The sequence below is a fragment of the Benincasa hispida genome, chromosome 7 (genome assembly GCF_027475165.1).
Source record: "Benincasa hispida cultivar pf3 chromosome 7, pf3_genome.v1.1, whole genome shotgun sequence".
Lineage (NCBI taxonomy): Eukaryota > Viridiplantae > Streptophyta > Magnoliopsida > Cucurbitales > Cucurbitaceae > Benincasa > Benincasa hispida.
The window spans coordinates 9,273,833-9,286,264 of NC_143484.1; the positions used below are offsets into that span (position 1 = coordinate 9,273,833).

The 12,432-nt window shown below is 35.0% G+C and overlaps 1 long non-coding RNA gene across 4 annotated transcripts; it reads left to right on the forward strand.

The window, feature by feature from the left end:
• Positions 1 to 3,588: 3,588 nt before the first annotated feature.
• LOC150034900 (uncharacterized) lies at positions 3,589 to 6,342 on the forward strand. Of its 4 annotated transcripts, none has more exons than XR_016530810.1 (5): positions 3,589 to 4,118; positions 4,220 to 4,334; positions 4,429 to 4,499; positions 5,008 to 5,069; positions 5,660 to 6,342. It is a non-coding gene; the product is annotated as an uncharacterized LOC150034900 (long non-coding RNA). The 4 variants fall into 4 exon arrangements; XR_016530808.1 differs by having other exon boundaries at positions 3,589 to 3,940; positions 4,039 to 4,118; positions 5,008 to 6,342; XR_016530809.1 differs by having other exon boundaries at positions 3,589 to 3,940; positions 4,051 to 4,118; positions 5,008 to 6,342.
• The last annotated feature ends 6,090 nt before the right edge of the window (positions 6,343 to 12,432 follow it).

Here is a 12,432-nt window from a genome sequence, read left to right on the forward strand (position 1 = left end):
ATCTTAAAGTTCTAATTTCAAAATTCTCTTTTGACTATTATAATGTAGAAAAACTTTGAGAGGATTTCTTTACTTCCAAACACATCATTTTTCTTCAAATCACTATCAAAATTAACATTTGCTATCACTCGTAAATCATTATATTTGAAGAAGAAGAATGAGCTAAAACTAACATTCTATCACCTCAACTAGTAATGAAATTAGAAGATCCTTCCAAACAACAATCAATTATAGGAGTAATTAAAAGAAGTTTAGTACTTTGATCCTTGTTTAAAACAAAAAAACAACCTAACATAATTGTCTTCATTAATTTAGACCACAGTTTGAATGTCATTCTTACCAAAAGCCAACAAAATTGATAGTTGTGCAGTGAAAATAAAGATATCCAATTGAACTTTCCCCAATATCAAAGCAACAAAAACATTAAAATTAATCCATGTTGAGCCAGCTATGCAAACAACAATAGGAACAGAAGATCCGACAAACATTGTTAGTAACGTAGGCAAAGGAATCTGCACCAGCGAACGAATTGGGGAAAAAACCTGCAAAACAGAAACTCGTGAAAGAAGGCTAAGTCGTGGATTTCGCTTTTTTTTAGACGTTTCACGGTTCTGCCTGGAGTGCAAGCAGTTTGTAGTAGATGTCACGTCGTCCCCAGGATAAAACAACCCAGATAAAACCCTGTCTCGATCGGAACTGCACCGGAAGCCGATCAGAATTCATACACCCCTTTAGACTAATTATGCTCGAAAAACAAGAAGGAAAAATGAGAAGATAGTTGATTTTTTTTTTTTTTTGCTCTCCTTCCAAAGCACTGAAAACGATTTATAGGCCTTGAGAATGTGCTTCAGAAGGGTAATGTGCATATGTATGCACAGTACGGGAACGAAACAAATGGCACAGAAGACTACGACAAAAACATATGACCACGATAATTTTGGACGTCTGAAAGGAAAAAATGGTGATTTTTTAATTTTTTTTTAAAAATAAAAATAAAAATAAAAAACATTTTTTAATAAAAAATAATTCCACACATACGGGTGCCTCACCTTACCACATCCGACCGACCTGACGGACAACGGCAACGACCCATGTGTGTGGAATGACCACCATACTCATATTTGTCTACCTCCTCACCCCTTCTAAAACTTAGGTACCCCTTGGGGCCCAAACTCACAAGGAAAGGTGGGAACAAATAAAGAGACATTTCCTTGTAAAATTAACCAATGAGGGATTCTCTACTTTCCTTTTTCTTCATTAAAAGAATAATAAAATTTCACCAACAATCCTCCACTTGAAAATTTAAAACATAAGAAAATATTTTTCGCCTAGCAATATCAGTCTATATAATACTGTGCATAAGCAAAGGTGTCTTACGACTTGAACCTTAAGTGAAGATTATTTAGAATATACTAGAGTAACTCTTGGTTTTGAACTCTATTTCTAACAACAACTCACACACATCATTATTAGGGTGCAGTTTGAAAGCCTGTACTTTAAGGCTTAGCACATGTATCTCGGTTTAGTGAATATTCTATAGGAAGCGACCCTCACTTCCACATTCACGTAGGTGAGTTTATCACAGTTCTTCTATAGCTAGGTACTCCACTTGACATGAAGTATGATCTCATTAAGAACTAAGTTTAACCTTTTTTACACTTCAAGATATCATGTTGAGATTTTAGGTCATAGGAAGGGGACTCTGTGTTGTTTTTAGCATGATTCACTTCATATCTCTTGTGAACAATTATATCCATTGAACCTGTTTCTAAGATCTCTAGTCTACAGGTTGAATTTTCCTCATAAGTGATTCATCTTTCTATAGGCATGAGTCACATCCTTTCTGAGGTTTTGAAAACCTTTTCTCTGTCTAGTCCTTTTTTATGGGATTAATAAGCAAACAACGTAAGTAATCAGAATCAATAAGCACTCTAATTACATTTAATTTGAGTTCTAAAAGCATGCAAAATCTAATTTTTCAAAAGAGGGTTTCAAATAACACATACCTTTGAAGAATTCTTCCAATTCCAAGCTGCTCCTCACGAATTCTCAACTCCAAATCTTTAGTGAACCACCAAAAGATCTTCTCTACTATTCCCAACCTTAAATTTGAGTGGTGGAACTCACAATTGAGCTGAATTTGTGAAGGGAATGGAGTGGGTTTGATGGTGAAGAAGAAAAACTCTACAAAAACCAATTTCTAGCAATCAGTTTTACCTCTCTCAGCAAAAAAAATTGAGAAGTTTTTATCCCTCTGTTCATACAAACTATGAAGAGGAGAGTCAACGCCACATGCAATTACAAGATTAAGTGGCTTAGATGTTTGAATTATGAAGATCCACCTCCTACTTCATAAGAGATTGGATTTCTCCACTAAGTATTTAATTTCCAGTTTTAATCTTTTGATTTTAATTAATTCAAAAATTAATTAAATTCAAAATTACAATATTCATTTTCTCAAAAAAAAAAAAAAAATTGAAAATTAATTTGTTTTTAATTCAATAAACAAATTTAATTAATTAATAATAATTTAATATCAAATATTAAATTAATCAAACACTCAATTTTAAACATAAATCATATTCATGTTATTAATATCTAAATCAATATTTAAATATTATAAACTCTCTATTTCCGTTTAACTTTGATAAATTAACGTTAATTAATTATATCGAATATAATTATAAAAACCCTAATTTAAATCTAAACTGTACCCTAAACTCAATTTGAACATTTCACATTGAAATTCAATTTGAACACTTCAGATTGAAATCATTCCAAATTCACTCAATTTACTAATTCAAGGTGTTCATGTTTTATGAGCCAGTAGAGAGACCTTATGAACCTATACATCATGAGCTCCAACGATTTGAGATTAATTGACTAAAGCTCTTTAGACCGAATTAATCAATATTCGTTAACTATCGAGTCACACCACTATAGTTCGATAGTTGCACTCTCCTCACTGTAGATATATTTGTAATATCCCGAATTTTCAGGAATTTCGTTTTTATTAAAAAAAATTATCTTGAATTGTTTGGGCGTTAATTTATTTAATGGGGTCGGGTTTGATTATTTAGAAGGAGATGATTGGTTAATTTGAAGTTAATTGTGGATTTAAAATTTTGAATTTAATTAGAGTTGATAAGAGATTTGAAATTAATTGGATTTACTTGATAATTCGAAAATTTGAAATTTAGGTGGTAAGATAATTAATTTAGGAGATATTTGTGAAGATTTCAAAATTCGAATTCAATTTAAGAAAAGTTGGATAAATTATTGTGGATTTGAAATTTTAAAGTTTGTGGATTTATTTTTGAGAACATAATGAAATTAAACTAAGTTGATAAAGTTTGATTTTTTTTGGTGGAAAATTTACCATGAGAAAGGAGTTAGGAGTTTGATTTCAAATTGGGAGGAGATTAATATCCAAAAAAAAAAAAAAAAAAAAAAAAAAAAGAAAGAAGGGAGACACATAATATATATAAAAAAGGGACAAATCGGCTCTGATTAGTCAATTAGGATTTAATGGATTTTATTATGTGGTATGTGGGTTTTGGCTTGGCTCAATTACACGCAGCCCAAGAAGGGAAGGAAAAAAAAATCTTTCTTCCTTCCTTCCTCTTTCCTCTTTCACGCCATTCTCTCTCCCTCACCCACAAATTTCAACCTCCACAACTTTTGCAGAGAGCTTCGGCCACCAGCCCATTTACCGCTGCTCGTCAACGTCTACTCAATCACCACCCGTCAACCTTTGCTACGTTATTGGAGTTTGTTAGCCTCCCTCACCAACACATTGCCGCGTGCGCCGCCAATCTGAGCCACATGAATTTGCACCGTCAACTCCTACAGGTCGTGCTCGCCATGCGCTGTCGCTTGTCGCCATTACTGCTGACTTGCCTCTGTCCTCAGTCGCCGCCTATTTCAAGTTGGGTGTTGGGTAAGTCTCTAATTTTGAGTTTTGGATTGCTTTTGTAATGTTTTTTTTATGACCCATTAAGTGTTGATCTAAGATTATGGCTACCCTACATGTTTGAGTCTTGATTCAAGGTTCGAAGGAAATTGGAAGTTGGAAACGAACTGTTCAACATTCTTAAGGTATTTATTGGTTGATTAAGGTGAGTTTCATGAGTTTGTGGAGTTATTGGCTTGGGATTGATCACCCATAAAGTTGTTGGACTAAAATTTGTTTACTTATATTGTTTCGAACCTGGATCAGAGTTTTGGAGGTTGTCAAAGTTGATGTCCACTAGGTGTTGAAGTTGAATTTTGGTGAAATTTGGAACACGTTGGTCTGGAGGATTTGAGGTGATTTTTGGACCAACACACTTTGGGTAAGAAAAAAAGTTATTAGACATATTTGATTATTTGGTGTTTGAAATTTGATCTTAATTGTTAATTTTTTTTAAAATTTGGTTTATGCCATAGGACTTGATTCAAGATCTTATTGAATAAATGGGAGATAAGCTTGCTTGAATATATTTGGGTTTATTATCAAGGCAAGTGATTTACTATCGGTTCGCCTTCGAATTCTCAAGTTGATGTTAAGCTTTGAGTATACTAAATGCATGCTTTTATTTTGATGGAATGATCTGCTATGATTTGATTGATGGATGGATTGTTGGTGGTGTTCTAGAAACCTTTGACCATGTTACTAAGGTTAAGATATCATGTTTATGGATGGTGCGAAATCTGAATGTTGAATGTTGCATGATTAGATTGTTGGTGGCTGTTAGTGTTCTTATTGAGCTGTATACATCACATATTTGTGAACTCATGATTATATTTCGATGTCCATAGGGGATTACCACCTATGCTTATGATTGTGACCCTCTGGGACCATTATTTATGAAAGTATGCCTTCGGGTTCGCCCCTTACGCTTATGTTTATGATACATGATGCTTACATGTGCCTCGGTAGGGAGGCTAACGGTCACCTAGTGGGCTTAGTAGTGGGTCACTTACTGAGTATTTTTATACTCACACTTTCTCATGATATGTTTTCAGGTAAGAGCAAGGACAGACCGAGGAATGACAAGAAGAATCTGTAACCATGCCATTGGGACCAGGCAGAAGCTTTTGCACATGTCTTTTGATATTTCTCATGTTATAGTCGTTAACAGTCAAACGTTTTGAGTTTTAAATTATGTTTCTTAATTGAATTTTACATTTTAGGAGGACCCCGATCAAAGATTTTTAGTTATTAAAATTTTTGTAAAAGTAATTTATTTTATGAAATTCTTTTGGTTTTAGTCATAATTTGTACAGAGTCGTTTGAGATTACGCATGCATGTAGTAACGGTCCAATTCCAGTCCTAGAAAGTCGGGTCGCTACAATATTTGTGTCAACTTGATTTAACCATAACTAGTAAGTCCACCCTTCACAAGTTGTTCATAATAACGGCTGGGTCGATATGCTGTTTTACCCCTGAAATTACGTCTTGCTCCTTAAGTTCCACTGATCCTTTAATGAATAATTGATTTGTGATCCAATCACTAAACCGGATCCCTCTCGGGTCACTAAGAGGGTGAGGCCCCTTGTTCAAGACTTGGATTCAACACTTAAGAGAACAACTGTTAGCTCTAAAAAAGAGTTATTAGTCCTAGCTTAATTCTGGCTCGTTATTAGGTTTTACGTGTTTATTTCTCTATTTTGTAGGTATCGAGCAACCAAGAGGTAGAATTAATCATTTGGTGAAGAATGAGGTTAATTTGAAGCAATTTGGAGTTAATCTGAGCATTTGAAGCAATTTGGAGTTAATCTGAGCATTAGGGTTTCAAAGGAATCAAAATCAAAATGCCCCTCTCGGAACGTCACAATGCTCATAATTCGCCTAAGCTTGATGCTCGTGCAATGCTTGAAAGTAGTAGCTTGGAGTTCAGGGGAGTGTTGCAATGCTGCCTCAAGCATTACGATGCTCTGGAGTTGAATCATCGCCAATGTTCCAATGCATCTCAATGCTTGAACTTCAAGCTGAAAGATAGAAGCACCAACGTTGCGATGCTGTGACAATTGACGGGCAAGCAACAAGGCACATGCGCAAGTTAGCATTGGCCATGCGTTGGACTTCTTACTCGAGGTGAATGCTGAATTTAGGAGGCCAAATTGATGGAGGCCGAAGTAAAACTTCATCATTCTTTCTTTTCCTTCAATTTTTATTATCTTTAGGTTAGTTTTTATTTTATTTTCGGATCATGGACGTGTTTTGGATTGTATCCCATCGGTTTGTCTATGAATCGATGAGGTAATCTTTCGTTTAATTCTTGAATCGAACATTCTTTGTATTTGATGAGTTTTCTGTTCAATTATGTGCTTTAATTCAAAATTATGTTTTTCTTGAATCTTGTTTAACTTAGACTTGCTTTTATGTGTTGGATTGATGCCCCTATCATGATCGCATGTCTTTGCTAGTTAAATTTAAGCTCGCACGCATCCTTGTAATCGTCCATGCTTTGAATTTACCCTTGTAGCACTGAGTAGATGAGCATGCTTAGGTTTATGGGCTGGTTTTGAATCTTTGCATCACACGTTTAATCCAGATTTAAAGAATAAATTGATTATTTTAACATGGTTGTCCTGACACTTAATCAATATAGTTGAATCTTGAATCTTAATGCATGTGTTTCTAGTTCTTTATGGTCGCTGGGGACCTAATTGCATCTAGGAACATGTAGGTTAGTTGAGGCATGGTCTTTCCAGTCTTAATAATGAATTAGGACGCTCGATTGGTTCGAATTAATTGATTGTCGACCTTTGTAGAGATTAGTTAATTCACATTGATTGGGTAGCTATGCATGCATAATTTGAATATATGATATGTTGACAGAAAACAAAACAGTGATTTAATTTACATTGAATGGCTACTTGATCCGAGAACTAGATGAATCCATTGTCGTTTTGTATATCCCTTGCAATTTCCTTTTCTTGCATATGTTCTATTTCAAAACAAAAAACTAAAACCCCTATTTTTACTACTTTTCCACGGTCAAATCTAACCCAAAAGAAATTAATTCTTCACTTCTATGTGGTTCGACCCCACACTTACCACTGTTGCTACATTTTAGTAGTAATAGGAGTAGTTCGACGATTTTACAAATTTTCTTTTAACCAGACTCGAAGCTTATTAACGACGTAAGTTTCGGGCCACATTTTAGTAGTAGTAGGAGTAGTTCGGTGATTTTACAAATTTTCTTTTGACCAGACTCGAAGCTTATTAACGACATAAGTTTCGGGCCTGTCAACAACTTTTCTCCTATCCCTAAATCGGGTAGACTTTAATTTCATCTTGTACCCTATGTCCCCAGCTAATTACCCGATCTTACCCCTGAAATGGGAGGCTTATTGAGCCAACACTGTTGAACCAACCCTCACCTATGCAAATCTAAGGATAATCCCGAATAAACAGGAGTTCATAGTTAGCTCAGGATTAAGATCGAGTTACCTAGGCGATCTATGCGAAATAGTCAGACTAAAACAGTAAACAACGTTATAAAGTAAGAGTGATTTATTTCTTGGTTCGATCTTACGCAAACTCATCGCATAAGACACCCCCACTCCTCATGTCCATACATGAACAAATCAAGATAACTTCGTTTGTAACACCTTACAACAAATTATAACAACTATAGAGTGAGCCGTATCCGATAGTGTTAACAGAATAAGACACCCAACCTTATTCGTATATTATAGACCATTTTGGCTATTTACTCGAACTTGATCCATCTTTATGTCTCTACATAAAGTTCAAGTATTCATATAATAGCCATAGATCTTAGTTTATTGGATTTAGTCTTTACAAGCGCAATTTACAAGTTCAATAACAACTTTATTGAAGAAATGTTGAATAACATCTTTATTGATAATAGAAAATGTTTAACTTTATAAACTACGAGTTTTAGGACAAACAACCTAACAAACTCTCACTTGGACTAAAACTCTAGTGGATAAATATGTACAAATATATAATGATGAGTACAATGAGAGAAAAATACAAAAGAATAGATACAATAAACTAGGGCATCATACACCCATGATTTCACCCACTTGTCCTAGTTCTAAGTATTTTGTAGTCCTAATCCCACTAGGTGACCCTCGAACACTTTAACCGAGAGGGCCTTTGTAAAAGAATCAACCAAGTTGTCTTGTGAGGCTATCTGCGTGATAATCATGTCTCCTCTGTGTACAATCTCCCTGATGATATGGTATTTTCGCTCGATGTGCTTTCCACGTTTATGACTTCTAGGTTCCTTTGAGTTTGCAACTGTTCCACTATTATTACAATATAGGGTGATCAACAGGTGCATATTGGGAACTACTTCTAAATCAGTCAGGAACTTTTCTGAGCCATACTGCTTCTTTTGCTCCTTCACTTACAGCTACATACTCAACTTCCATTGTGGAGTCAGTAATACAACTTTGCTTGATACTTTTACACACTACTACTCCTCCATTTAGAGTGAATACTGACCTTGAAGTTGATTTCCTTGAATCAATATCGATCTGGAAGTTAGAATCAGTGTATCCTGTAAGGATCATATCCTTAGTTCCATACACGAGCACATAATCCCTCGTTCTCCGAAGATACTTGAGGATATTTTTAATGGTAGTCCAATGATCATATGTTGGATTGGATTGAAATCTGCTGACAATTTCAACTGCATAGTATATGTCGGGACGAGTACACAACATGACATACATTAAACCCTACTGCTGATGCATATGGAATTCGTTTCATAACCTCAACCTCTTGAGGTATCTTAGGACTTTGTTCCTTAGACAGATGAATTCCATGTCTGAAAGGTAACATTCCTTTCTAGAAATTTTGCATTTTATATCTAGATAATATCTTGTCTATATAAGATGTCTGAGATAATGTTAAAGTTCTGTTCTTGCAGTTCTGAACTATTTGGATCCCAAGAACATATTATGCTTCTCCTAAATCTTTCATTTTGAATTGCGTAGTAAGCCATCTTTTGACGTCAGCCAAAAATTCTACTTCATTTCCTATGAGTAGAATATCATCAACATATAACATCAGAAAAGCGACAAATTTGTTAACGATTTTCTTGTAAACACAAGGTTCATCAATTATCGAATTTCTCATGCCATTGCTTAGGAGCTCGTTTCAAGCCATAAAGAAGTTTATTTAAGTTGCAAACCTTGTTCTCTTTACCATGGACTATGAAGATTTCAAGTTGTTCCATGTAAATCTCTTCCTCAAGTTCACCGTTCAAGAATGTAGTCTTTACATTCATATGATGAACTACAAGTTTGTTTAGGGCAGCTAAAGAAAACAACACGAATTAAGGTGATTCTGGTCACAGGGGAGAAAGTGCCAAAGAAGTCTATGTTTTCTCTTTGTCTAAAACCCTTAGCTATAATTCTGGCTTTGTACTTGTCAATTGTTCCATCAGGTTTACGTTTCTTTCTCAGGATCCATTAGCATTATATGGCTTTGCAACCAGAGGGTAGGTCTACCAAATGTTAAGTCCTCTTTGACTCAAGAGAGTCCATTTCATCATTTATTGCTTCTTACCATAAATTGGCATCTATTGAGGGTAGGACATCTTTTAGGATTTAGGATCTTATTCTACGTTGAAGGTTTGGAAGTCATCCCCAAATTTCTGGATAGTACAAGTTCTTTTGCTTCTTCTGGGCTCTGGCTCTGCTTCCTCATTGGTGATTTCTAATTGGTGGTAGACTACTAGATCTCGAGCCCCTACTATTCCTTAATTTGAAAGAAAATCTATCCTCAAAGAAGTCAACATCATTGGATTCTATAATCACTTGATATAGTAGGCCATAGAACCTATAGGCTTTACTATTTACTGCATACCCTATAAAGACACATTCATAGGCTTTACTCGCAAGCTTCCTTCTTTTAGTATATGGTATTCTTACATAGGCCTACACCCTCAAGTTCTGAAATATGACAAGTTCGGTTTCTTATTCTTAATGACTTCATAGGGTGAGGTTATGTGTTTAGATTTTGGTATTATATTAAGCATATAATAGATAGTAAGGATAATTTCACCCCATCAATAAGAGGCAGCTCTTGAATTAAGTAAAATAACAACTATGAATTTAGATAGAGTTCTATTTTTCCTTTTAGCTTTGCCATTCATTTCAGAAGAATAAGGTGTTGTCTTTTCATGAATTATTCCACGCGATTTATAGAAATTGTTAAAAGCATCTAAATCGTATTCAGTTCCTCTATCACTACGAAGTCTCTAATTTTTCTATTAAACTGGTTTTCTATTTCAATCACAAACAATTTGAGCATGTCAAAAGCATCACTTTTAATTTTCAGCAGATATATGAATGTGACGTCAGAGCATTCATCAATAAAAGTGATAAAGTATCTTTTATTCTCAGGGATGACAATCGTGCATTCTCATGAACACTGCAACCGGAAACCACCACGGGGTCTTCCTCATTATTCTCAGAGATGACAATCGTGTAAAGGTGTGGGCTTGCACTCAATTTTGGCAAGAGGGAAGGAGAATATTGAGAGAATTTTTTCTATTTCAACTCTTTTGTAGAACACAAAGAAAAGAAAGAAAATGCAGAGAGAGAGAGAACACTTTCTCTCTCCACCCACTATTGTTATGTGAGAGTATGAGAGATTAAGAGTTTGAATGGGTTGAGGGAGTCACAACGCCCTCCTCATTTTTAATTTCTAAAAATAAAATTTCATAAATATGAATTTTAATAAAATTAATAATATATATGTGTGTGTGTTATTATATTATATTTATAACCTATAGTTTTAATATTGCATCATATGCAACATATAAACCATAGTTCTTTTTCTATTTTATGGCATTTAATATAAATCATATTTATATTAATTCCTCCAACCAAATAATGTATCAAATACATCATAACAATTATGTTACATATAATCGAACAAATTTAATTATATCATATATAGTCAAATTTCCTCTTGTTAATTTGAACACTTCAAACTAACCCAAAATCTTATTCTCAACTTGAACCCATTGAACTATCAAGGAGAGCTTATGGACCTGTAGCTTGAAACTCCAATGGTACGTGAATAACTAACTAAACTCTTTAATCACGATATCCATCATCCGTTAACTATTGATCACTCCACTAAAGACTAACAGTTGCACTCTTCGCACTACAGATATATTTCTGTGTCCATATAACCAATCAACAGTGGGATGACCCTTCACAAATTACTCATAAGTACAGCTAGGCCAATTTACCATTTTCCCTCTGTAGTTACATCTAACTCCTTAAATACCACTGATTCCTCTAACGAATAATAAGTCATAGTCCCACTATGACTGGGTCCTCTCTTCCCAAGAGAGGGTGTGGCCACTATGCTCGAGACCCGAAATCAGCCCTTAAAGGAACAATTTATCTACTTACCTCTACTTCAGGGTAATTGAGTTCCCAGATCTCAGATCTCCAATCAGACAAATCCCCAAAATGGTATGTTTGTTGAGTTGGCAATCTGGCCACTCTTGCCCTTTCAAATCAAAGGGCTGTCTTTATGAGCAGGAGTTCCCAACTCACTCAGGATTCAGGTTATGTCACCTATGGTCATTCTAGTGAAATGTAAGTCTCAATTATCAACAACGTTATATAAGAGACTAATCATTTCATGGTCCGATCTCATACAAACTCTTTGTATAGGATACCTTCGCTCGCATGTCTCCACATGAATGGTCAGGATCAAACCATTTGTAGCACTTTACAACACTTGTAATATCTACAAAGCGAGCCATATCGTAGTGTCACCAGGATAAGGTATCCCTTCTTTATCCATCTACTACAAACCATTTAGGTTATTACCTAAGGCATGATCCACTTGTATGTCTCCACATACATGTTTAAGTTACATAAAATAACCACGGATCTTAGTTTATTGGATTGAGTAAATGCTTATAAAATAACATTTATTTTATTAACAACAATATGTTTACAGAATGTTTACAAACTTCGAGACTACGATGAGATTTAGAACACCAATCCCAACAATCTTATTGAAGGAACTCTAAATAGAAAACCAATGAGCGAAAGCAGATCGTTCCAAAGTCTATTGAGAAAGAACACAAACATTTACAGTCAAGAAGAACAGATTATGCATAACGAGTAAATTACAACATGTTTCTTAAAGAACAAACAAGGGATCGAGTATACAATACCTTTAAAGAACCCTTTCTTCAAGTATCCCTCGATTGTTCAGCAACGCGTCCAACAGCACAAACTCGAATGCAACGATCAGAACTCGATCTCAACAAGCAACTGGATGAACCTCAATCACAATTAAGTACAACTCGATCCTCGACCCTCGAACATAACAAAGACACCACCACAAAAGTTATCTTGGTATTCTCGATGTGAGAATCTAGGAGTTGTGGGTTCTGTATGACGTTAGATAGAGGAATGAAGGAAGTGAA